Genomic DNA, 27777 nt, shown 5'->3' on the forward strand with positions numbered 1-27777 from the left:
CAGAAACTTCCCAATTCCCTTCTCTTTTGGTGGAAAAGGTATTAAAGGTATTATTAATTCATCGTCTTCTATGACTATCAGCATGTAGGAAATCATCTCAGAATTTAATTTTCTTTATATAAGTGCAGTTATCAGGACCATTTTGGTTGCAAGTTACAGAAACTCAACTCAAATAAGTTTCAGCACAGGCAATTTACTGGTTCATGGATCTCTAGGAAGTTTAATAACTGGAATTAAGGCTCAGAATCAGCCTTGCTTGGGATCCATCAATTGATATATTCTCCCTTTGCCTAAAAGTCTGTTCCACAATTCCAGTTTAAAAAATTATGGGGACAGACTACAATTAGCTCAGCTTTGGCCTACTGCCCACTATAAGCACCATCAGGGGCTTGGGATCAAGTGAGAACACAACTCCTTTCTAAAAAAATTTCAAAACAGAAATATAAAGTTGAAAGTCCTGGAGATTTGGGCAAAAATGTGCTACACAAATAAAACATATTCTAATAATTTATAATATGTATCATTTTTAGTATTGTGCTAAATGGTTTCTGTCTACAAAAATATTAAAGTTTGAAAACAAAAATATTAAAGTTTATAGCTATGTAACAGCTATAAACATATGTTTTACTATCTTTAATACAATATTTACTTGTTTGTTTAAGCTAAACAAAAAAGGACTTATTCTTATTTCTACTCTTTTTTTTGGGATGGAGTCTCGCTCTGTCTCCCAGGCTAGAACGCAGTAGCGCAATCTCGGCTCACTGCAACCTCTGCCTCCCGGGTTAAAGTGATTCTCCTGCCTCAGCCTCTCGAGTAGCTGGGATTACAGGTGCCTGCCACCACATCCAGCTAATTTTTATATTTTTAGGGGAGACAAGGTTTCACCATGTTGGCCAGGCTGGTCTCGAACTCCTGACCTCAGTTGATCCACCTGCCTCGGCCTCCCACAGTGCTGGGATTACAGGTGTGAGCCATGGTGCCCAGCCTGTACATTTTTTTTTTTTTTCACCAAAGCTTGTATAGCTTGGTACATAAATGTCATAATGAGAATCCATGTCAGTAACTAGGTTTAGTTTACAGGTTAAACTTTTCTGTATTATTAATTTCTAACTTTATCACGAAGAAGTGCTTACATGTTATTAACAATGAAATTAAACACAAAAGGTTAATTTTTTTTTTTTTTTTTTTTTTTTTTGAGATAGAGTCTGGCTCTGTCGCCCAGGCTGGAGTGCAGTGGCACGATCTCGGCTTACTGCAACTTCTGCCTCCCAGGTTCAAGCGATTCTCCTGCCTCAGCCTCTCAAGTAGCTGGGATTACAGGTGCCTGCCACTATGCCCAGCTAATGTTTGTATTTTTAGTAGAGATGGGGTTTCGCCATGTTGGCCAAGCTGGTCTCAAACTCATGACCTCAGGTGATCTGCCTGTCTCCACCTCCCAAAGTGCTGGGATTACAGGCATAAGCCACCGCACCCAGTCAAGGATACAATGTTTTAAAATATAGTTTTACATGCAAAAGGGATTGAGAATAAAAAAGCAAAAGGGCAAAAAAAGAATGAAAGAATTCCAAAATTTGAAGTCTTTTATGAGTCTGATTCTGCATTTAATCTTTTTTCATCTAATTCTTGCTCACTTACCCTCCCTTTTTTTTTCCAGTGTGTTTGTGATTTCTAACTGTGGGCGTATACTCCTGGAATTTTATCTGTGAGAATTCTTAGAGGGATAGGATAAGGTTGCACTCTCCTGGGGGGATTTTCTTTTGATTCAAAAGGCACAAATGAGGACCAGTGTAACTAGATTCTTATCTTGGACTCTTTAGACCATTGAGAGTGTGTGAATTCTTGCTGAAAACACAGTAAGGTTGGTTTATGATCATGAATTTTCAAGAGAGAATTTTTTTCCTCTTTAGTTATACATTGAAGTAAGACTTGCAATTTTTCTTGCACTCCTCTATACGATGCATTTATTTGTAGATAAGGTTAATGATAAGGATATATCTATTTTGCATGCCAGCACTAAGCCCCGGGCTTTGTGACTTTCCCCCTATGCTAGCAGGGACATGAAAACTGAAATTCAGATTCACCCCATTCAGTAAATGTCTTTAAGGTGAAAGAGGATGCTCAGCAATTCTTTGTGAGAAAAATTATATTATCCTCTAAATCAATGTAGGGAAAACATTTGATAAAATTCAATATTTATTAAAGATAAAAACTCAAAGCAAACTAAAAACAAAAGAAAAATCCCTTAACTTGATAAAGGATAGCTACAAAAAACCAACAACTTAATGGTGAACTGTTCAAACTACTTTCTTTTAAAAATCAGGAGAACACAAAGTTTTCCATAATCATCATCTCTATACAATACTGGACTAGAGGTCTAGTTACTAGAGTATGTAAGAAAAAAATGAAAGTATAAAGGCTAGAATGAAATAAATTCTTAATACAGGAAATCCAAGAGAAAATACACGTAAGTTTTGAGAATTAATAAGAAAGTTTAGGTTTCCCAAATAAAAATAAAAATATAAAACTTAATTGTATTTCTATGTATGGAAACAAATTCTTTTTAAAAATAAATAACTACACATATATAATTTAAAACTTTTTTTAAAAAAGGTATTTAAGAGTAAATCTAACAAATTTATGGGGGAATAAATCCTTTTTGAAAAACATTATTGGCTGGGCGCTGTGGCTCACGCCTGTAATCCCAGCACTTTTGGGAGGCTGAGGCGGGTGGATCACCTGAGGTCAGGAGTTCGAGACCAGCCTGACCAACATGGAGAAACCCCGTCTCTACTAAAAATACAAAATTAGCTGGGCGTGGTAGCACATGCCTGTAATCCCAGCTACTCGGGAGCCTGAGGCAGGAGAATCACTTGCACCCAGGAGGTGGAGGTTGCAGTGAGCCAAGATCGCACCATTGCACTCCAGCCTGGGCAACAAGAGCAAAACTCTGTCTCAAAAGGAAAAGAAAAACATTGAAAAAAGGCAGCCGAGCGCGGTGGCTCACGCCTATAATCCCAGCACTTTGAGAGGCCAAGGCGGGCAAATTACAGGGTCAGGAGTTCAAGACCATCCTGGCCAATATGCTGAAGCCCCATCTCTACTAAAAATACAAAAATTAGCCGGGTAGGGTGGCAGGTGGCTGTACTCCCAGCTACTTCGGAGGCTGAGGCAGGAGAATCGCTTAAACCCGGGAGGCAGAGGTTGCAGTGAGCAGAGATTGTGCTACTGTACTCCAGCCTGGGCTATAGAGAGAGACTCGGTCTCAAAAAAAAAAAAAAAAAAAAAGGCTGGGTGCAGTGGCTCCTGCCTGTAATCCCAGCACTTTGGGAGGCTGAGGCAGGTGGATCACCTGAGGTCAGGAGTTCAAGACCAGCCTGGCCAACATGGTGTGAAACCCCACCTCTACTAAAAATATGAAAATTAGCTGGATGCCTGTAATCCCAGCTACTTGGGAGGCTGAGGCAGGAGAATCACTTGAACCTGAGAGGTGGAGGTTGCAGTGAGCTGAGATCGTGGCATTGCACTCCAGCCTGGATGACAGAGCAAGACTCCGTCTCAAAAAAAGAAAAAAAAGAAAAAGAAAAGAAAAACATTACTGAAAATCTAAATAAATGGAAGAGTTGACCATATTCTTGTATTGAAACACTAAAAGTCGTAAGAAAGATGTAATTTCCCTTCAGATTGATCTGTACATACTAACAAATTTCAATCAAGTTTTGTGAGTGTAGAAAGAAGTGACAAGCTTCTTCCAAGATTTGTATACAAGAGAAAAAGGCCACGGTAGCCAAGATATTGCTGAAGAAGAGCAGGAGAGAACTTACTAGATATTTTAAATTATTATATAATTATAATTATTTAGGCAGTATAATATTGGTAAAGGGGTAGACAAATTGACCAGTAGAATAAAACAAGGAGCCACAAATTAGGTTACATATTTGGAAACTTGATTCATAAAAAGTCTAGCTTTGAAGATTAATAGGGAAATATAAACTATTCAACACATGGTGCTAAAACTATAGTTTCTTGTTTTTAAAATGTATTACTACTCACACCATACACAAAAACCAATGTCAAATAGGTTAAATACTTAAATGTAGAAACGCAAAATGCTAAAACACAGATAAGGGAATGATTTCTTGAGTAGGAAATGCAGGATACAAGCAAAAAAGAAAAGCTTATGAAGTTTAGCTGCTTTAAGATTAAGAACTCTGTTCATAAAAGGGCACCTTAAAGAAATGAAAAAACAATGCACAAATTAGAAAGAGACATTTGGTACAAAAATAAAAAACAGTAGATTAGTACAGATATTATCTACAAATCAGTTAGTAGAAGACAATTCCATTTTTTTTTTTGAGACAGAGTCTCACTCTGTCGCCCAGACTGCAGTGCAGTGCCGCGATCTCTACTCAGCAACCTCCTCCTCCTGGGTTCAAGTGATTCTCCTGCTTCAGCCTCCCAAGTGGTTGGGATTACAGGCGCACGCCAGTGTGCCCGGCTAATTGTTGTATTTTTTTTTTAGTAGAGACAGGATTTCACCATGTTGGCCAGGCTAGTCTCAAACTCCTGACCTCAAGTGATCTGCCTGCCTCGACCTCCCAAAGTGCTGGGATTACAGGCGTGAGCCACCTCACCTGGCCTAATTTTTAAAATTGGTTAAAAAGAAGGCTGGGTGCTATGGCTCACACTTGTAATATCAGCACTTTGAGAGGCTAAGGCAGGAGGATTGCTTGAGCTCGGGAGTTTGCGACCAGCCTGAATAACATAGTGAGACCCTGTCTACATAAAAAATTTAAAAATTAGCTGGGCATATGGTATGCACCTGTAATCCCAGCCAGTTGGGAGGCTGAGGCCAGAGGATTGCTTGAGCCCTGGAAGTTGAGGCTGCAGTGAGCTGTGATTGTACCACTGCACTTCAGCCTGGGCAACACAGTGAGACCATCTCTCAAAAAAAAAAGAGGTACCTCATAGAACAGGAAATGCTAATGCTAATTGTCAACAAAATGAGAAAAGGTGCTCAATCTAATTGGTAATCAAATAATTGAAAATTAAAACTTTGAGGAGTATTTATTTCACATTGACAAACTAATAAAAACTGTGGCTAGGTGCAGTAGCTCACACCTATAACCTCAGCAGGTTATAGCTGGGAGTACCGCTTGAGGCCAGGAGTTCAAGACCAGCCCTGGCAACATAGTGAGACCCCTATCTACATAAAATATTTTAAGAATTAACTGGTTGTGGTGGTACGAGTCTGTAGTCCTAGTTACTCAGGAAGCTGAGGTAGGAGGATCACTTGAGCCCAGGAGTTCAAGGTTATGGTGAGCCAAGATGGCACCACTGCACTCCAGCCTGGGCAACAAAGTGAGATCTTGTCTCTAAAAATAATAAAAATAAATACATTTAAGTATCTTACAATATTAAGTGCTAGCTAGGATATAGAGATATCATAATATTTATCTTTATACTCCTAGTAGGAGTGTAACATTGATACTGTGTACAACAGTTGTGAATTATCTAATAAATTAGAAATTTTTCATACTCCATGACCCAGCAATTTCTTTTTTTTCTTTCTTTTTTTTTTTTTTTTTGAGACAGGATCTCACTTCATCCAAGCTAAATTGAAGTGGTATGATCACAGCTCACTGCAGCCTCCATTGTCCCTCTCACCTCAGCCTCCCAGGTAGCTGGGACTACAGGCACTTGCCACCATGCCTGGCATATTTTTATATTTTTCATAGAGATGGGGTTTCACCATGTTGCCCAGGCTGATCTCGAACTCCTGGGTTTAAGTGATCCTCCTGCCTCGACCTCCCAAAGTTCTAAGATTACAAGCGTGAGAAACTATGTCCAGCCGCAATTTCATTTTTAAATAGGCATCTAGAGACTGATCTTTTAACCTCATGCTATTAACATTTTAGGCCAGATAATTCTTTGTTTGTGGGGCTATCCTGTGCCTTATAGGACATTTATCGTTAACTGGGGACATTTAGTAGCACTTTCTAGTTACGACAAGTAAAAATGTTTGCAGATATTGCCAAGTATTCTCTAGGGAGCAAAATCATCCCAGGTGAAGAACCACTGCCCTATATAAATTTTTGCACATATCTACTTATAAATTTGCAAGACTGGTCATAGAAGCACTGTGTGTAATAATAATAATAAAAACAAAAACAAAAAACTGAAGGCAACCCAAATATCCATTAGTGTTAAAGGAAGACTAATAAATCATACAATAGAATACTATACAAGTGTAAACTAATGAATTATGTCTATGTGCTTCAAAGGGTTGAAACTCAAGAACTTAATGTTGAGTAGAAGAGTCATAGATAAATACAACTTTCTATTTACATATTGTTGCAAAACATAAACAACAATTATGTATTTCAGGATGCAAATATATGAGATAAAATTCTAAAGAAAAGCAAGGGATAGAGAAAATTCAGGATAATGTTTAGCTCGGATTAAAAAAGGGTTAAAGAACTGTAGAAGGGTACACTGAAAGCTTGAAAGGGCATTATAATGTGTTTTTCTTGAACTGGTTGGTGGTACACAGGTATTCATGATCTGCATTTCTTTTTCTTTTTTTTTCTTTTTCTTTTTCTTTTTTTTTTTTGAGATGGAGTTTTGCTTTTGTTGCCCAGGCTGGAGTGCAATGGTGCGATCTCGGCTCACCGCACTCTCCGCCTCCTGGGTTCAAGTGATTCTCCTGCCTCAGCCTCCTGAGTAGCTGGGATTACAGGCATGTGCCACCACGCCCGGCTAATTTTGTATTTTTAGTAGAGACAGGGTTTCTTTATGTTGGTCAGGCTGGTCTTGAACTCCCAACCTCAGGTGATCTGCCTGCTTTGGCCTCCCAAACTGCTGGCATTACAGGCGTGAGCCACCATGCCCAGCCCTGTATTTCTTATATATGTATTAGAAATTTTATTTTTTTAGCTACTAAATATTTTTTAGAATTTTAAAGGAAGTAGTTTAACCTTCTAAACTATGTAATACAATTCAATAACACATCAAAAATATCTATTTACTTTTAAAATATTTTGATTTGCACATTTGAAGATATAAAATGGCAATAAATCATTTCAGAAGCCAACTTACGATATTGTTTAGGAAAGTTGGGAGAATAAAACAAAATGAGCTAACCACTCATCAAGAAAGACATTCTGTCTTCAAAGGCAATGGCAACTAACAGATAACATATTCAACTAACTGCTTTAAAAGCAAGACTATTAAATAAATAAATAAATAAATAAAAACAGGTTAATGTAGTGGCAGTAATCAGCACTCAGAGTGAACTCCCTCTTGTAAAAAAGCTCATCGTGTTTTTGCTAATTAAAATGAATATTATTCCTGTGAAATGAACCAAAAAGTTGTATGAAACCGGAAATCCCAAAAGAGAACTATAATCTACAAGAATAATTGCATGCAATTTTAATTGAAGGAAAAGGAGAGGACTGTTTTTATCTTTGCTTTTTTCACATCTTAAAAGTAATCAACCTGTTGGCCAATTAACAATTCTTTTATATTATTATTGTCTGACCTAAAAATTGACACTTGATAAATTGGAATCTTGTGAAATTTTAAGATTAATGACAAAATGACTATTGGCTATAGCTGACTATAATGTGGAGCTTTTGTCCTTAATGAAATAAGGTAATAAATCATTATTAACACTTTCAGAAATAAAGTATGTTTTACTGTTGTTCATTGAAGTGTATATATCATGACTATTAACATAAATATGCATTCAACCTTTATTCATTAAGTACAACGAGAATTGGAAATGAGAGGATCTATTTTGTTGAAGGGCAGATTAATTACATTAAAATATTTATTTTATTTTCTCATCAATATCTTAGAAAAAATTGGAATGCTGAAGATTTATTCTGTTGAAGTTCAACTTTATAATACATGTCAATAAAATATATATTTGCATTTCAATTTAGTTTACATAGTATTCAGAACTTTGTCTGTTTGGTTAAATTAGCACACTTACAAATCAGAAAGAAATAGTTTGAATGAGCAGTATTTTATTTATTCAATAATTTGTTACATTGCCCCTGATTTTGGTTATAGACAAGAGGTTAATTTTGTTCCTTTTTCTTCTAAAATGTCATGATATGTTGGACTAAAGAGTTTACTGAGTAGATGCAAAAAAGGAAATTGTATATTTAAATATTTGATTTCCCAGTATAACAAATTAGTAATTTGGCAGTCTAAACCTATTAGAAATATAAATTTCCATATACAAATCTGTATGAATTTGGCTCCCCACTCTTTAGGAAACATTGATACTAGATTTTATCTTATAGGTCATTTACAATGTTATCTCATTCACAGTAAAGTGAAAAAATTCAGGTTAAATTTTTTGGTACATTTAAAAATAGTAATATAGAAGGAATATTATCAAAATACACAATATATAATCCCTTATTTACACAATACAATTTGGAAAAGACTTTCAACGAAATATGGATGAGACTTTCATTTATGTGAATTTTACAAATGAATGAAATTTACCCCTTTAATCATTACAGTCTTTTTCATTCTAATGACTCCAAGTCTCTCAATGTTATTTTATGCTATGTATATTCAATTTAAGGATATGTAATTTTATTGTAAAATTCTTGGCCTAGAAAGAAATTTAAGATTTTATTTTAAAAATCTTATAGTATAACCCTCTACTTTAACCACTCAGGAATTTTAAACCTATGTATATGATGTATCTTACTGAAAATCATACGGCTAATCTTGGTCCCTCAATTCTTACTGTTGGTGAATAGCTGAAAATACCCTTTAACTCCTCAATGCATTCCTCCTAGTCTCTCCTAGGTTTTATAGTAATCCTAGTTTGTAGCTACATAATTAGAGAAACAATTCTGTTACAATTTTATGTAAACTGAGAACTAATATGATGGAAAGAAAAACTTGGGAAGCATTTACGTGAACAATATTAGATGCATGCTAGAGACTTTTTTCCTAAATGTCTTCTAAAATTTTTGCCTTAGTTCTAGAGAGCTAAATTGTCAAGACAGTAAGATATAACTAAAATTTATACATTTATGCTAAGTTCTGCCCTATAATAAATTGCTCTTGAGCAGAATTTTTAATATCAAAAATATTCTAATAGTGACACTTATTATTATTAATAATAATTTATTAACATTATTTTAGGTTAAAAGCAATTTTTTGATAAAATTTCTTTATATTTGCCTAGTTATCTACTTTTTTTTTTTTTTTTTGACGGAGTCTCGCTCTGTCACCCAAGCTGGAGTGCAGTGGTGCAATCTCAGCTCACTGCAACCTCCACCTCTTGTGTTCACGCAATTCTTCTGCCTCAGCCTCCTAAGTAGCTGGGACTACAGGCGTGTGCCACCAAGCCTGGCTAATTTTTGTTTCTTTGTGTTTTGTTTTGTTGTTGTTTTTTTGATACGGAGTCTCACTGTCGCCCATGTTGGAGTGCAGTGGCACAATCCTGGCTCACTGCAACCTCCGCCTCCTGGGTGCAAGCGATTCCCCTGCCTCAGCCTCCGGAATAGCTGGGATTACAGGCCTGTGCCACCACGCCCACCTAATTTTGTATATTTAGTAGAGACGGGGTTTCACCATATTAACCAGGCTGATCTCGAACTCCTGACCTCAGGTAATCCGCCCGCCTCCGTCTCCCACAGGCGTGAGCCACCGTGCCCGGCCCCTATTTTTTATATTTTTAGTAGAGACGGGGTTTCACCATATTGGCCAGGGTAGTCTCGAACTCCTGAACTTGTGATCTGCCCACCTCAGCCTCCCAAAGTGCTGGGATTACAGGTGTGAGCCACCACACCTGGCCCTTTTTTTTTTTGAGACTGAATCTTGCTCTGTCACCGAGACCGGAGTGCAATGGTGCAGTCTTGGCTCACTGCAACCTCCGCCTCCTGGGTTCAAGCGATTGTCTTGCCTCAGCCTCCCAAGTAGCTAGGATTATAGGGACTCGCCACCACACCCAGCTAGCTAATTTTTATATTTTTAGTAGAGATGGGGTTTCACCATGTTGACCAGGCTGGTTGCAAACTCCTGACCTTAGGTGATTCACCTGCCTCAGCCTCTCAAAGTGTTGGGATTACAGGCGTGCGCTACCATGCCCAGCTAAAGATTTTTTTTTAATTGGTTATCCAGTTGGCACAAAGAGGTATTTCCCAATTTTATATGTACATATTTATCTAATAATAAATATGCTCTTTTGAATCGCTTATTATTCAAATAATGTTTTTGTTCTGGTTATAAAAATAATATCTATTTTTATAGGAAATGCAAAAAATGAAGAATTAAGAGTATGAAACTATTTATATTCCCATTCTTTTGTGTACCTTTTGTGTCTTTTTTCCTTTTTTTTTTTTTTTGAGATGGAGTCTGGCTCTGTCACCCAGGCTGGAATGCAGTGGCACTCGGCCCACTGCAAGCTCCACCTCCTGGGTTCACGCCATTCTCCTGCCTCAGCCTCCTGAGCAGCTGGGACTACAGGGGCTCGCCACCAGGCCTAGCTAGTTTTCTGTATTTTTAGTAGAGACGGGGTTTCACCATGTTAGCCAGGATGGTCTCGATCTCCTGACCTCGTGATCCGCCTGCCTCGGCCTCCCAAAGTGCTGGGATTACAGGCATGAGCCACTGCGCCTGGCCTTTTTTGTCTTTTTTCTAAGCCCAAGATATACTGCCAAGTCTCTCTCCTCTGTCTATATAAGCGCACATGCACACAACATGTAATGTATGTAGTTCTGTACCCTGCTTTTTCACTTAACCTAACACTTTGATATCAAAGTGATTTTTTTTTCTACAATGAGAAATTCCTTCTTTTTATAGGGAATACTCTTAAACCACTGGAAAAGTAAAAGAGCATCATAAGAGACAGTAATAACTTCCTAGGAAATATCATTTTACACTGACCTTTCCCATATAATAAGATTAATTTTTAGTATTTGAATTGTAAAGAGGTTATGATAAAGACTAAAACTAAATATTTCCTGTTTAAGTCATAAAAATATAAAGACAACGAAACTATATGTTTAACCAAAATCATATAGTGGCTAGCTTGCCTAGAAGTTATGATATATACTTTTAGAAAATAAATATTTTAAAATTCACAGATGCTGCAAAGCCCCGGTCAAACATAAATTACAATCAGTTTTTATGTAACAGTAACAATTCCAAAGGACTCTTACCAACTCTGAATTTGTATCACAGATAATGCTTTCTTTTTCTGCTCGTGGAATGTAAACCACATTTATTTCTATATCTGTGTATATTTTAAAATAAATTACCCCAGAAAACAAAATGTTGGATATACTATGTTCAACTGCAATCCAACAGAGAAAGCAAAACCTTGTATTTCCTGTAAAAATACTGTAGTATATTTGGTGAAAATTTTGGAATAATTATAGAATTTGAATACAGCATCCATTTATTTGCAAAAGTATAAACTACATTATAATTATCAGATGACTCAATACATTTGGTAAATGATACTCCAATTTTATTATAACAATTCGCCTTTTCTTGTTTGTGTACAGTACTATCAAATACAAAAAGAACTCTTTACTTACCATTCTGGGAAAGATGAAATTTTTCATTGTGCCATAAATACCCTGGAAAGTAAAGAAAATATTATTATTTATTATACCTCCATCCACAGGGATCCTAACTGCCAAATGTAATACACCAGCAGCAAAACAAAAATAAAGTAAATCTATAGCAGAAAACACAAATCAGTGCTCTAAGAATTCTTGAACATATATTATATGACTATGGACAGAGCTACCATAAGATTAAGCACTTGTTTTGATAAGTACTTTCAAATACAGGAATAAACTATTTTATTTTCCACAAAAGAAATATTGTAGAATTAGGAGAACATTGTCAATATATTTTTTTTTTACTCAGCCCTTTAGCTCATTTGAAGTTTTTATTGATAGAGATGAGACAGCTATACCTAAAACTCTTTAAGGGAAAATATGCTTTTCTCACATCCTGATAATTAATGCTATTAATATTGATCAGTTCTTTAAAGTATAATAAACCTAATTTGGAGAAAAATACACTGAGATCATATCTCTCTGTTAAAACTATATAATGACTAAGGAAATTTTAATAGATATATATGAAGGAGATTTGCTTGAATTTTCTCAATAGTGATATTTCAGACCTTTAGAAATTTTTTCTAGTGAAGTAATTTTGAATAAACATTATGATTTGTTAAGATATCTTTGGAATCATTATTCCCAAGAAAGATATTGTTTCTGTAAATGAAAACTAGCTAAAATTTCAAACTATAAACCCTAATGTTCCCAAATTAAAAAGTTGGTTTTTGTTGTTGTTTTTGTTGTTGAAGAATAAAATTGGGATTTGAAGGATGTCCTACTTAGATTTTCACATAGAAAATACCTTCTTTTTTAGACAATTTTTCTTTTAAAAATTTGAATACTAAATATGGAAGTCAAATTCTGTAATGATTCAGGAATTCTCCCTATGACAAAAGTTTAAGGAAATTATTAGTTTGTATTTAATTATAAATGATAATAATTCCTTTCAAAATTTTATATGTATTGATTTTTAATGCAAGCTCTTAATGTAAAAAATTTTAAACACAGAAATACTTTATTTTACATAGAATTTATTTCTAAAGAATTATCAATACAATTTTGATATTATAACTCATATCAATCTGCTAAAAAAAAAAAGTATTTTTAAGCACCAGCTCCTGAAGAGGGCAGCACGTTCTAGATATTATTGAATTCTACGTTCAAATGTGACAGCTTTGGCTTTAGTATACTTTTTTTAAGAACTAGAGGGAAAACATTGATTTTTTTTATAGATGTCTGTCCCCATGATATAATAAACCAGCAGAAAGTCTAGGCAGACCAAGGTCAAAACTGTATTTGATTATTAAAAGAGAACATTCAAATTAGACACCTAAAGCAATGTATTTAGAAAAGAAACAAAATACTAGTAAGGAGACATTCCATGAGGAATGTGTTTTATCTTAATACTGTAGATAACTTTTTCTATTGGCAGTGCGTTGACTGTCAAAACTACTAAAGGGGTTAGATTTAATTATCTCACTTCTTGCACATTTCATCTCAATTGCTATGGCAACATTCAGTTGCCTCAGCAGCTATGCACACTTTAATCAGATATTTCCTCCTCATTTCTCTATGAGCCAAACTGTGTAGTCAAATTTACAACCAAGTCCTGATGAATCTGATAACACCTCTTACAATTTAATGGGCAACTTGCCTCCACCCACACATATAAATGTTTTCAGAGAGGCTTGTAACTATTGGACAAGTATAAGACTTGATAAGAATATATGTTTGGACTTTCCTACTTCATTGATTTAAAAAAGAATTTTTTTTTGCTCTTTTCTCTACCTTTTCTTTTTTTAGAAGTTTTTCACCAATTTGAAACTCACTCCAGCCAGTCACTACCTTGGGTCCCCTATCCTCACTAAGAGAGTGCATGAGTAAAGGAAACAACCTCCAGTGTTCAAATGTCAATTCTCATCAACAAGTCTATTGAATTATTTACCTTTTATTTGAACATACTTGGAACTGGCACATCAAAGAGCCATTTTCTATTTCTTGAATACAGGTCAGAGAAGGAAGGAAAATAAAGATAAAGCAAAATCTGATAGACGAGGAAAAGTGTAGAATATTATACTTAAACAGATGTCCAAGCATGAACGAAATTTGGTCAAGCTTCAGTAATACAGCAGTTTTAATGAGAAGTAAAAGCATGATGTGTTAAGTTGTTGATGACACTTTGGTGAATATTAAACATCTACATTGTTGGACAAATCATCACTTTAGTATTTGGTAAAAGACCAGAAAAAACTTTTCTGGGCATAAAAGGAACATTCAAACTGTCCTGAATTCTGATTTAAAATGTTAGTTAATTATACTTTCATAAATGTTTTGAATTTTGCAAGTAGTAACTCAATTTTAATTTGATACTGTGTAGTAAAAATGTTTTAAACTCTAAGAAGCAAAGTCATCTAAGGTCTTTCTAACAGTTTTAATGGCTGCTAAAATTTGTATTTAGATAGCAATCATTTTTATCCTGAAGTTATGATAGTTCTCTGGTGAGAAGTTTTACTACAGTATCTGACAGTAATATTTCAGCATGTTTTTTCAATCACCACTTGGTAGTGTCTAGTAATATTTTCATTAAGAGGCAACCAAAAAGATGCTTTCTGTAGCTGGATTTATCACTCTGATGTGTAAAGAGCAAATTCTAGATTATGTCTTATGTATTACAGATGGTTAATTACAGCAATCAAAATCTAATCAAACCTTGAAAAGATTATATTTAAAGTGCAGGTCTTATTTATTTTTAACTATAATTGAGGTCAGTATTAGCAGACTGTATTCAAAATGTGGTTATTGAAAAGCTAACATCTCATTAATGATACAGTTTGGAAGCCCTGTAACCTTAGGAGTAGCGGAAGGAATAAGAGAAGTTTAATTAAAAATATATATACATATAAAGGAAGCATGGAACCTATCTTCAAATATTTGAAGGTCTTTTTATGTAATGGAGACAGTAAATATCTTAGAAAACTAAGACAAATGGTAGGAGTTCCTGAGAATTGGATTCCAGCTCTGTATTTAAAACTTGAAAACAATTAGAATAGCTTAAACAATGGCATAAGCCATGAAGCAGCAATTCCTTTGTGTAGGCATATTCCATGAAATGTTAGCATACGAACTCTTTATTTTCCATTCTTAAATTCTGAGACAACATTGTAGAAAAGGTGATAGAACCACGCCACAGATTTAGATCTAGGAATTAAGGTGAGCCACTTCTTAATGAATTTTTCAAATACCAATGCTTTATGTTAGTATGGAAACCTAGCAATGAACTGCAAACAGCATATTCAGCAGCAAGTTGGCAAATCCTACTCTGGAGAAACAGACTAAATGAGAAAAACAAACAGGTCTTAGTGAAGTTATCTAAAACCTCCAAGGAGACATATAAATCGGCCCTAATTGGCATTCATTCAAGAACCTCAGGAGATGCCAGGGAGTGAGCAGAGGTGAGGAATGAGTTCCCCTTTCAGTCTTGACTTGGCTCTTGTACCTAAAACTGGGGTGCCGCCAGACAACACTTATGCTGCTGCTTATGTTAGACTTGTTCTCTGGATGAAAGGAAGATTTTGGCACCATCCTCAAACTCTATGTTCACTTAAGAAATAATAATTGCTCAATTAAGGGCCCAGAGCTTTTCTTCTGTATCCAGAGGAATTAAAAGTTGAAGACAAAATTGCACTTCATGTGGGAAAGCTCATCTTCAGCAAGAATGCTGAATAAGATAAAGGAACGTTGTAACCAATTTGAAGGTTATAAATATAAAGTAATTGCTGATTCTTGAATCAAAGTAATGTGCATTTTTCATGTAACATTAGATCTTGTAAAGTTCTAGTTTATGTTCCTTGGAAATCATGTTTTTACTTAGTTTGGTTTTGAAGTTTCCTTGTGTGACTCCACTCCTGGATCACACTGAAGGAACCAAGGGGCTCACTGACGGTCTTGCACAGTATCTAATCTTACTGTACTCCAGTGCCGCCGCTTGGAGCTTGCGCCCTTTCAAAGACTGGCTATCTGCCTAAACATCTGTTTCTACCTAAAGAGCTGGTGAGTAGTTTTGCAACAAGAAAAGCTAACTTTTGATAAAATAAAAACTTCAGCCGAATTAACTTTAAAGTAGTTTAATTGAGCAATGAATGATTCGTGATTTGGGCAGCCCCTAGATTCACAGCAGATTCACAGAGACTCCAGTGTAGCCACGTGATGGAAGAAGATTTATAGACCAAAAAGGGAAATGATGTACAGAAATTGGCAGTGAGGTACAAAAACAGCTGGACTGATTACAGTTTGGTGTTTACCTTATTTGAACACAGTTTGAACACTTAGCAGTCTATGAGTGGCTGAAATTTGGCCACTGTGATTGGCCAAGACTCAGTTATTGTTACAGGCTCATACTCCTAAGTTAGGTTTTCAATTTTGTTTGATTATTAATCTAGGTTACAATTCATCCACAAGGACTCAAATATAGAAGTACAGGGTCCCGCTCAGGCCACATTTAGTTTGCTTTAACACTTTTATTTTTACTATTAAAAAATATGGGATGTTACATACTTCATTAAGTATTTTATTTCCCCTGCCCCTCCAGACCCTTTCAAATCAAACCTTCACATTAACTTAGGTTGGTTAAAATTCCTCCTGCTGAGGTTTCGCTAGCAAATGGTCATGAAGCTTGTTTCCAAATGCTCACCCACAAAAGCTTTTACTAGCCAATTCCATTTGGTTGGCTGTACTCCAACACAGTCTCTGGTGATAGCAAACATTAGCTGCAGAGAAACAGAAACTTCCATGGCACCCTGGAGGAACTTTTTGATCCAAAAGACACTCCTAGTAAACCAAAGTGTCACTACAACTTCATGAACGTTTCCTTATGTCATGAATAACAGTAGGAGGAAAGGGTGGCTGCATTTCTGAAATGGTTGTTCCACGTGTGTAAACCTAGTCCCCAACTTGAGATCAAAGAGTGTCTTCAATCAACAAGTATTTATTTAGTGCCTATCATGTCTAAAATTTAAGGAGTCAGAAAAGGACAAATAGGAGCTATTTTAAAATTCTGTTATTTGTTGAATGAATGGAGAAAGACATATTGCTGGCCTATAAAAAAATCACAATTATCTATAGGAGGGAAAATTAACATGAAACAAAACACAACATCTCTTTGTCATGTCCCTAACTGTTAAAGTAGTTCATCTGTTTCAAACTACAAAAGGTTTTAATATATTTTAACAGTATTTTTCCATTAAGTAGTTTTAACAAAAAAGCACAAATTATGTGGCTTTATGCAATATGGTCCTGTACCCTCACATCTACCCACTTGTACCTCTTGCCTATGAAACTTAAGACATCTCTACTGAACCATGATATCCCTCATTGGGAACTGACAGAGTAGGGAAAGTCTTGAATTCTTGTTTTATTGTGGCCAATGCAACAATGTCAGGTAAATAATCATAAGCATTAAGAAAATGCATATTCAATGAATAATGAATGAATGAATGATAAAAGAAGAATGGAATTGGTGTTGTCCTAAGTGCAAGAAATATTCAACAAGATTAATGTACTTTGAAATGGTCTTAGTTTCATGGAAGATATGAGACTTTTCACTGGTCTTCAAGAATGGATGAGAGTTAGATAGTAGATGTGAAGGAAATAAGATATTTCCAGTGGAGTTATGAGCATGAGCAAAGGGGTTGCTTTGGATGCAGAGATATTAATGAAAAGATTTAATTCTTCTTGATAAGACTGGGTTGTATATGGATTAGTGATTTTGTTTAGATTAAAGGATATTGTAAAGAAATGTTTCTTAAACTCGATTGTGCATACCTGGGAACCTTGTTAAAATGAAGAACCTAATTTAATAGGTGCGGATTGAGGTGTGAGATTATTTATTTCTAACAACTTCCCTGGTGATGTTGGTGCTGATGCCATACTGTGAAATGCAAGACTGTTGAGGATCCTTGAAGCTAGATAGAGTCGTTTGGGCTTGATACAGCAGGCATTCAAAAACCACTCTATGTCCTCTAGCAGTTATAGCATGATGAAAACTGCACTTTAGGGAGATTACTGTGTCGACCTCATGAAAAGTATGCTAAAGAAGAGAGAATGTAGAATAGGAAAACCAGCTGGGAGCCTGTCTACACTTTCTCTGCATATTTCATAGATTTGGTGCTCAGTTATCTGTTGATTGATTAGTTTGTGTGGACATGGTCAATTCAAAAGCAGTTTCTCAGTAAAATAATTGTGGTCTCAGTGACTTTTTGAAAACGAGTCAAGTTTAGGTAAAACACATGGGGAATCCATGAATGCTCTTTCCCTCTTCTCCATCTGGAAAAACTGTATTCATTCTTTAAAAGACTTGAAATGTTAACTCTTCTGTTCTTATCATAGTATAAAATTATAATTATGCCCTTATATGTATCTCTCACATATATAATAATGAGAATGATAATTAGCAATAGTAGCAAACTAGTGCTTTGAGTGCTTATTAGTAGTGCCAGGCAAATTGCTAAATAATTTTTATAATGAAGTCTTCATTCCATTGCTGTGACAAATACTACAATTATCACCCCCATGTATGAAGATATATGTATATACATATATCTTCATATATGTATTTAAATATATATATTTTTAAATCTATATATATATATCTTTAAATATATATATATATAAACACATATATATATCTTTAAATCTATTTTAAAAGAGAACTTGTGTGCCCTAATATTCTACTATTGTGTTGGGTATGTACCAGTAAACATATTTATTCAGAGAATCATCACAATGTGTTCTAAGAAGTCACAAATTTCTTAGTGTAGCTTCTATTTTTGCTTGATATTTTCACCTTTGTTCCTTATCTCCAATAATTATAACAATGGCTAGCAATTCGTGTTTCCTATCTCTCAGGTACAAATTTAAGCAATTAACACGCATTGTCTCATTAAATGCTCATAATAATTTGGGTGTTATTATTACCCCCATCTTATATATGAAGAAAAAGAGACACAAAGAAATTAGTATGTCTAAGTTTCCAAAGCTACAAAGCAAGAAAGTTGGATGTTGAACTTACTATACTGTGTTATTGAAAGAAAGAAAAAAAGAAAGAAAGAGAGAGGAAGGAAGGAAGGAAAGGAAGGAAGGAAGGGAAAGGAAAGGAAGAAAGAAAGAATAGAGAGAAAGAAAAGAAAGGGAGAAAGAAAAGAAAGAGAGAAAGGAGGAAAGAAAGAAAGAAGGAAAGAAAGAAAGAGAGAGGGAGGGAGGGAAGAAAGAAAGGAAGGAAAGAAGGAAGGAAAGGGGAGGGGGGAGGGGATAAGGGGGAGGAGGAGGAGGGGGAGGACAAGGAGGAGGAGAAAATAAAAAAGCTGGGCATGGTGGCTCACGCATTGTCTCATTTAATGCTCATAATAATTTGGGTGTTATTATTACCCTCATTTTATATATTAAAAAAAGAGGCACAAAGAAATTAGGATGTCTAGGTTTCCAAAGCTACAAAGCAAGAAAGTTGGATTTTGAACCTACTGCACTGTGTTATTGAAAGAAAGAAAGAGAGGAAGGAAGGGAGGGAGGGAGGGAATCTATGAAATCCAAAGGAGGGAGGGAGGAAGGGAGGGAGGGAGTCTATTAAGTCCAAGAAGTCTTATTGTCATTTTTTAGTTTCTATCAGCACACCACCATGACAGATCAGGAGGAAGTACCTGCTGGCTGGCAGATGTGTAGTCATGGGATAAAATATTTTCTATGAAGGACCCCACTCCCCTTGTCTTCTCTCCAGTGACACTCCAAATCCCTTAGACCATAACTCATTCTCCCAATAGACTAAAGAATATTCCCCCAAAACATGCACCATCATATATTCAAAAGATAGTCTCCTTTAAACATTTGCCTTTAGGGAAAGACATTCAGCTTCTGGGATTCCTTGCTGGTATTAGGAGTAATAATGACAACCTTCCAGGTATTTGAAGTGTTTGATATGATGGAAATTGTTACTTGACTGATCAACTAAAAAACAGATCAAAACCAAATAGAATATTTGTTTATTCCACTTCATGAGCTTACATTCTAATCTAAATTTTTAATATTTAAATTCCATATTGACAAACTGGATATTCTAATATCATAATTTCTGAAATTATGTACTTTTGTATTTTGCTTTAAAGAAAATTATTCTATTTTCTCAAACATATCAATATACTTTTGGGCAAATAAATCTTTGATAGTATATTCAACCCTACTCCATAAATTTACTTGATTCTCTAATTTTACCTGGGTTTGTTACACACTGATATGGTTTGGCTCTGTGTCTCCACCCAAATCTCATCTTGTAGCTTCCATAATTCCCACGTGTTGTGGGAGGGACCCGGTGGGAGATGACTGAATCATGGGGGCAGGTATTTCCCATGCTATTCTCATGATAGTGAATGGGTCTCTCAAGATCTGTTGGTTTTAAAAACGGGAGTTTCTCTGCACAAGCTCTCTCTTGCCTGCCACCATCCACATTAAGATGTGACTTGCTCCTCCTTGCCTTCCGCCATGATTGTGAGGCCTCCCCAGCCATGTGGAACTGTGAGTCCAATTAAACCTCTTTCTTTTGTAAATTGCCCAGTCTCAGGTATGTCTTTATCAGCAGCATGAAATTGGACTAATACACACACCTAGATATTGATAACATGAATAGATACAGCGATGTCTTCACTACCATTCTAGCACATTCCTCATGTATGGCCTGCATAGCCTGTTCTTGTTGGAATTCACTACAAGTTTACACAGCTAGGAAACAATGTAATCTATTATTTGCTGTGCTCTTTTAAAATAGTTGTATTATAGCAATGTAAGTAATATAAAAATTTTACCTGTCCACATATTATTTCTACTAAATTTTCTTTCTCTAGGGAAGTATCATTTTTGGTTTAAATAATATTTGTGGCTATTTTAATACCTACTGTAGCTACTTGGCTTCTTCATACTAAAGGAAGTATATTAAAAGGCCTTTAATGTAAGACAAAAGAAAACAGAAAACCAACTGGGCACAGTGGCAAATGGCTGTATCCCAGCAACATGGCAAAATCCTGTGTCTACAAAAATTAGCCAGGTATGGTGGCGAGGACCTGTAGTCCCAGCTACTCAGGAGGCTAAGGTGGGAGGATCACCTGAGCCCAGGAAGGTCGAGGCTGCAGTGAGCCGTGATCATGCCACTGCACTCTGTGAGACTCTTGTTTTAAAAAAAAGGAGGAAAGAAACAGAAAAACATTACTATAACTATCAGTACCAAATGTCTAAGAGATCATAATTGTTTTCATTGGAAATGAAACAAAAGTATACTGCCTTTTTCTTTAATTATTATAATGCTGTAGTTTTAAAGAGTGGAGATGGAGAGAGCCCTCTGCTTTCTACACCTCAAAATGTGTCTTAATCTATTTGGGCTGCTATAACAAAATGTCATCAAATGGGTGACTTATAAACAAGAGAAACGTATTTTTCAAAGTTCTGGAGGCAGGAAAATCCAAGATCAATTGCATGCACATTCAATGTCTGCCAAGGGCCCTTCCGCTTGGACTTCCTCACAGAGATAGTTTCCTTCTCACTTTAATGTCACATGGTGGAAGGGGCGTGGGATCTCTCTCTTTATAAGGCCACTAAGCCCTTTCATTAAGGCTCCACCCTTATGACCTAATCACCTCCCAAAGGCCTCACCTCTTAACCATCACATCTAAGATAAAGACTGTAACATATGAATTTGGGGGGGAACATAAACATTCAGACCATAGCAAACTATTGTAAAACTTTATAACATGTAAAAGACTTTTCACTAAACTAACCTGAAAACTATTCCGGGATTATGACAACACATCATGGAAGATGTTGAATTTGAATAAAATTTTATTATTTTCTTATTTTGAAACAATCTTAAATCACAAAACTGTTGTAATGACAAATAACATTTTTTCAGAATTATTTGAGAGTAACTTGTCAACATGATATGATACTTATTATTCCCAAATACTTTAACAGATTTTTTTCAACAAACAAGGACATTTTCCTTTATAACTGAAATACAACCACTGAAATCAGAAAGTTAATACTGATACATCACTATAATCCTCAGATCCCCTTCAAATTTTGCCACTTATCTTAATAATGTCTTTTTTAACAAAATGATCCAGTCCACAATCAAGCATTAAATTTAATTATTATGCAATTTCAGCCTTTCGATCTGAAAAATTTCCTTAGTTTTACCATGGCTTTCATGAATTTGACAGTTTTGAAGATTGTGAGTTAGTTTGTTTTGCAAGATGCTCCTTGTTTACGTTTCTCTTTTGTTTTCTCATTATCAGATTCAGGTTTCCTCTCTTTGGCAGAAAAATCACAAAAGTGATGCTATGTTCATTTCATAGCAGCCTATCAGGTGGCACATTACTCATGATGTGAATACTGATCTCATGATTAAGGTGATGACTGTATAATTGCTCTTTTCCTCCTTTTTATAGGTATATTGCAGGGAAGTAGAGTAACTTTCTATTTATTTATTTATATATGTCAGAGTGGACTCATGGATATTCCTTTTACCCAATAGATTATAATCTGCTGTTACTATTATTATTCACTTTGATTCTCAAATTGTCCCAGATATGGTCAGTATGATCCTCTTCTGTCTGACATCTTTCTTTGACATGTCCCTGGCATTGTTTTAATACTTCCATATTTCAGCATATTCCAGGCTCATTTTGTATTTTTCATGCCCCAGCCCTGGAATCAGCTATTTCTCTAAGGAGTCTTAATTTCTTTTAGATGAGAATGTTATTGAGAAACCAAGATCTGGGATGTAGGTGTGCCCATTGTTTTGGGGCTGTCATTGTTCTCAGGATCCAGAACTAAGGCGATATATGCATATAAAAATCCATTTATCTATCTATCCATCCACATATTACACTGATATTTATTTCCATATATATCTATATCTATGAAACACTGCTTCCTCCATTTCCAAACCAGCACCACAGGGTCCAATGTAGTTTCTGTCTCTCTTTGTTTTGTTTTTTTTTTTTTTTTTTGAAATGGAGTCTTGCTCTGTTGCCCAGGCTAGAGTGCAGTGGCACCATCTTGGCTCACTGCCACCTCCACCTCCTGAGTTCAAGCAATTCTCTGCCTCAGCCTCCCAAGTAGCTGGGACTACAGGCACCTGCCCTCACGCCTGGCTAGTTTTTTGTATTTTTAGTAGAGACGGGGTTTCACCATCTTGGCCAGGCTGGTCTTGAAATCTTGACCTTGTGATCCAGCCCCATCGGCCTCCCAAAGTGCTGGGATTACAGGCGTGAGCCATCTGGCCCAGCCATAGTTTCTCTCTCTTAATATTTGTAACAACTTGTCTGACAATGAAACATCTGTCTCCTGTTATTTTTAATATGTTTACTTTTTGATTAACCATCCTACCTGTAACCAATATCCTATTGCTGTTAAGCATCTGACCCTTCCCATTCAGATGCTCTGCTCAGCCTATTTGAGCTCCGACACTGTTTAGGCTACTGAGGCTCTCTGTTCACACATCACCTAGAGATTTCCACCTTACTTGTCCCAGCTCATAGGTTAGGTGAACAGAAAGATAGAAAAAGAAGAGAATGAGAAGAAATTGAGATACTTTTGAAAAAGCTTGTCTGCTATGTAGATTCTAATGCTATTGCATATCACATATTTAATTGAAAATTTTTCTTTTTATTTGAGAAACTAAAAAAATTCTAACTAGACTTCACATATTTGACAAATATTTATTGAGTGCCTACTCTGTGCCAGTATAATAAATTTTAGTAAAAACCCAATTAACTGCAGTTCTCAATTAATCAATATATTTTACTTACTGGCTTGTTTCTCAGGGAAATTGGCCAATTATAAGCAACTACATTCAGACTGAAGATTTATTCAAAACAGGGTCAGTCATGAAGTCAGTATGAGTTTTACTCTAATTCCCATACTTATATATTACCTTATATAATGAGAAATGACATTCAAAATTATGAACCTAAAAAAGACTATGAAACTCACTATTGAAATATTGCTGTGCTAACTACAGACATTTTAGAAATCTTTTCAACAAACATAGTTTTATTCAATTAATCATAAAATTGTATTCTGAAAGCATCCAATTTCTAGTTTATGTATTCATTTAACAAACATTTATAATACATCAATATATTCCAGGCACTGTTCAAGAAAATAAAAATCTCTCAAAGTTCCTGTTCTGATGGAGCTTACCATCTAGTAACAGGAAAAAAGACAATCAACAAGCAATAGCAATATGTGGTATGCCAGGTTATTAATGGTACTGGGAAGGAAAATGAAGAAAAATGAGAGAACAGAACATGAACAAGGAGAAGTAATGGTAGATGTGTTGTCTTCAATGGTTAGTTTAGTTTTTCATGTCATCAGTTTATCATTTATTTGGTAAGCGTCTCTTATGATGAGAAATATATTCTTCTCATATTTGTTTGCTGCTTTTCTTTCATATGTTTGGGTCAAATATGTAGCAAACTCTTAACTGTCTATATCATTTTGTAAGGTCTGGAAAGATAGCAATCAAAATGGTAAATTGGGGAAGGTAGAAGGGAAAGAAAGAGTTGAGGTAACAGTTTGAGTGGAATTTTTAAGGTAAAAAAGAAAATGTTTTATATTGATTGGATTTTCCATGTGCATTACATTATCTTCATAATTTTAAAATCTATTTTTATTTTAAAAAATATTTTCATTGTAGCTGTTCTACTTCAAACAGTATGCTGGAAGAATCCAAATGTCCTAGAATAAGAATGAGGCCGGGCACAATGGCTCACCCCTATAATCTCAGCACTTTGGGAGGCCAAGGCGGGTGGATCACCTGAGGTCAGGAGTTCAAGATCAGCCTGGCCAACATGGTGAAACCCCATCTCTACTAAAAAGACAAAAATTAGCCAGGTGTGGTGGCACACACCTGTAATCCCAGTTACTTGGGAGGCTGAGGCAGGAAGATCGTTTGAACCCGGGAGGTGGAGGTTGCACTGAGCCGAGATCATGCCACTGCACCCCAGCCTGGGTGACAGAGTGAGACTTCATCTCAAAAAACCCAAAAAACAAAAAAAGGAATGAATGAGAAATAAGAGACTGAGAGACAAAAAAATTATCATTCATTAACCACTTTTCAGATAAATATGTTTCACTAACTCCCTCAAATAGTGACTCTATTTAAATAATTTAAATTGCAGATATGGTCTAAAACTCTTCTATTGTTTTCTTTTTTCTTTCTTTCTTTTTTATTTATTTATTTTTTTTGAGATGGAGTCTCCCTCTATTGTCAGGCTGGAGTGCAGTGGTGCGATCTCAGCTCACTGCAACCTCAGGTTCAAGCAACTATCCTGCCTCAGCCTCCCGAGTAGCTGGGATTATAGGCGCGTGCCCAACTAATTTTTGTATTTTTAGTAGAGACGGGATTTCACCATATTGGCCAGGATGGTCTCGATCTCTTGACCTGGTGATCTGCCCATCTTGGCCTCCTAAAATGCTGGGATTACAGGAGTGAGCCACCGTGCTCGTCTCTTCTATTATTTTCAAACAAAAATTGACCATTTTAGTCCTTAGCTTATTAGATGTCTACCTGTTCCAATGATACCATTATAATATAAAGAATTGATACTATTAGTTAAAAGAATAGAAAAGTAAGAATGTGAAAGCAGTTAAATTCTAGGATAGATTTGTAAGCAGAAGTTAGTAGCATCCATCTGTAAAAGAAAGAGCACTGAACAAGGAATTTTGAAACCTGGCTTAAAGTCTTCCTAGTTCTTGTTATGTAATTTTGGGCAAGCTACTCCTACTTTCTTACACCTAGTCTTCTTTTTGGTAAAATGAGGATAATCTCAGCTTTTGTCTAAAGTCAGCATTTAGAAATAAGATTTCCAGAATTAAATGAAAAAATCCAATAAAAAGAAAACTACCAGTCTTACGTGTTTCTACACATACTTTGTCTCTCTCTCCTTCTCTCTCTCTGTCTCTTACATGCACATACACACACACACACAAACATTAAAGGAAAAATTATTTTTCAGTCAAATAAAGGACTCTGTTGAATACATCCTATATTATCATTTTCAAATAAATAATGTTTAAAATATAATTTGAGGCCGGGCATGGTGGCTCACACCTGTAATCCTAGCACTTTGGGAGGCTGAGGCTGGTGGGTCACCTGAGGTCAGGAGTTTGAGACCAGCCTGGGGGACATGATGAAACCCCGTCTCTACTAAAAATACAAACAATTAGCTGAGCATGGCAGCATGCGCCTGTAATCCCAGCTACTTGGGAGGCTGAGACAGGAGAATCACTTGAACCTGGGAGGCGGAGGTTGCAGTGAGCCGAGATCACGCCATTGCACTCCAGCCTGGGTGACAGAGCAAGACTCCGTCTCAAAAAAAAAAATATATATATATATATATATATACATATATATATATATGTATATATGTGTCCAGAATTGGTGGGTTCTTGGTCTCACTGACTTCAAGAATGAAGCCGTGGACCCTCGCGGTGAGTGTTACAGCTCTTAAGGTGGCGCGTCTGGAGTTTGTTCCTTCTGATGTTCGGGTGTGTTCAGAGTGTCCTCCTTCTGGTGGGTTCGTGGTCTCGCTGGCTCAGGAGTGAAGCTACAGACCTTCGCGGTGAGTGTTACAGCTCTTAAGGTGGCGCATCTGGAGTTGTTCGTTCCTCCCGGTGGGCTCGTGATCTCGCTGGCTTCAGGAGTGAAGCTGCAGACCTTCGCGATGAATGTTACAGATCATAAAAGCAGTGTGGACCCAAAGAGTGAGCAGTAGCAAGATTTATTGCAAAGAGCGAAAGAACAAAGCTTCCACAGTGTGGAAGGGGACGTGAGCGGGTTGCCAATGTTGGCTCGGGCAGCCTGCTTTTATTCTCTTATCTGGCCCCACCCACATCCTGCTGATTGGCAGAGCCGAGTGGCCTGTTTTGACAGGGCGCTGATTGGTGCATTTACAATCCCTGAGCTAGATACAAAAGTTTTCCTTGTCCCCATCAGATTAGTTAGATACAGAGTTTTGACACACAGGTTCTCCAAGGCCCCATCAGAGCAGCTAGATACAGAGTGTCGATTGGTGCACTCACAAACCGTGAGCTAGACACAGGGTGCTGATTGGTGTGTTTACAAACCTTGAGCTAGATACAGAGTGCCTATTGGTGTATTTACAATCTCTGAGCTAGACATAAAGGTTCTCCAAGGCCCCACCAGAGATATATACATGTACATATATGTATATATATACATGTATGTACATGCATATATATACACATATACATATATTCACACCTACATATATATGTATATATACATACACATATACATATGTATGTATATATACATACATACACATATACATATATATGTATATATACACACATACACATATACATATATATGTATATATACATATATATAATTTGAATTAGTATACTAATTCTCAGAGAGAAGAATGGCCAAAATAATGGTTGTGTTATTTAAATTATTTTATTTTATTTTATTTTTTTATTTTTATTATTCATTTATTTATTTATTTATTTATTTTTTATTTATTATTATTATACTTTAGGTTTTAGGGTACATGTGCACAATGTGCAGGTTAGTTACATATGTATACATGTGCCATGCTGGTGCACTGCACCCACTAACTCGTCATCTAGCATTAGGTATATCTCCCAGTGCTATCCCTCCCCCCTCCCCCCACCCCACAACAGTCCCCAGAGTGTGATGATCCCCTTCCTGTGTCCATGTGTTCTCATTGTTCAATTCCCACCTATGAGTGAGAATATGTGGTGTTTGGTTTTTTGTTCTTGCGATAGTTTACTGAGAATGATGATTTCCAATTTCATCCATGTCCCTAAAAAGGACAAGAACTCATCATTTTTTATGGCTGCATAGTATTCCATGGTGTATATGTGCCACATTTTCTTAATCCAGTCTATCATTGTTGGACATTTGGGTTGGTTCCAAGTCTTTGCTATTGTGAATAATGCCGCAATAAACATACGTGTGCATGTGTCTTTATAGCAGCATGATTTATAGTCCTTTGGGTATATACCCAGTAATGGGATGGCTGGGTCGAATGGAATTTCTAGTTCTAGATCCCTGAGGAATCGCCACACTGACTTCCAC

At 36.1% G+C, this 27777-nt stretch overlaps 1 protein-coding gene across 3 annotated transcripts in view; it reads right to left on the minus strand.

Moving 5' to 3' along the window:
* The window catches only part of ADGRL2 (adhesion G protein-coupled receptor L2), a 295308-nt gene that overhangs the window by 219291 nt on the left and 48240 nt on the right, over positions 1-27777 (minus strand). For all 3 annotated transcript variants that reach the window (XM_054499971.2, XM_063653684.1, XM_063653672.1), the window contains exon 2: positions 11574-11615. The gene's annotated coding sequence lies outside the window, so the exon portion shown is untranslated. The remainder of the gene's footprint in view (positions 1-11573; positions 11616-27777) is intronic.

This window comes from Pongo pygmaeus, chromosome 1 (assembly GCF_028885625.2).
Source record: "Pongo pygmaeus isolate AG05252 chromosome 1, NHGRI_mPonPyg2-v2.0_pri, whole genome shotgun sequence".
NCBI classification, from domain to species: domain Eukaryota; kingdom Metazoa; phylum Chordata; class Mammalia; order Primates; family Hominidae; genus Pongo; species Pongo pygmaeus.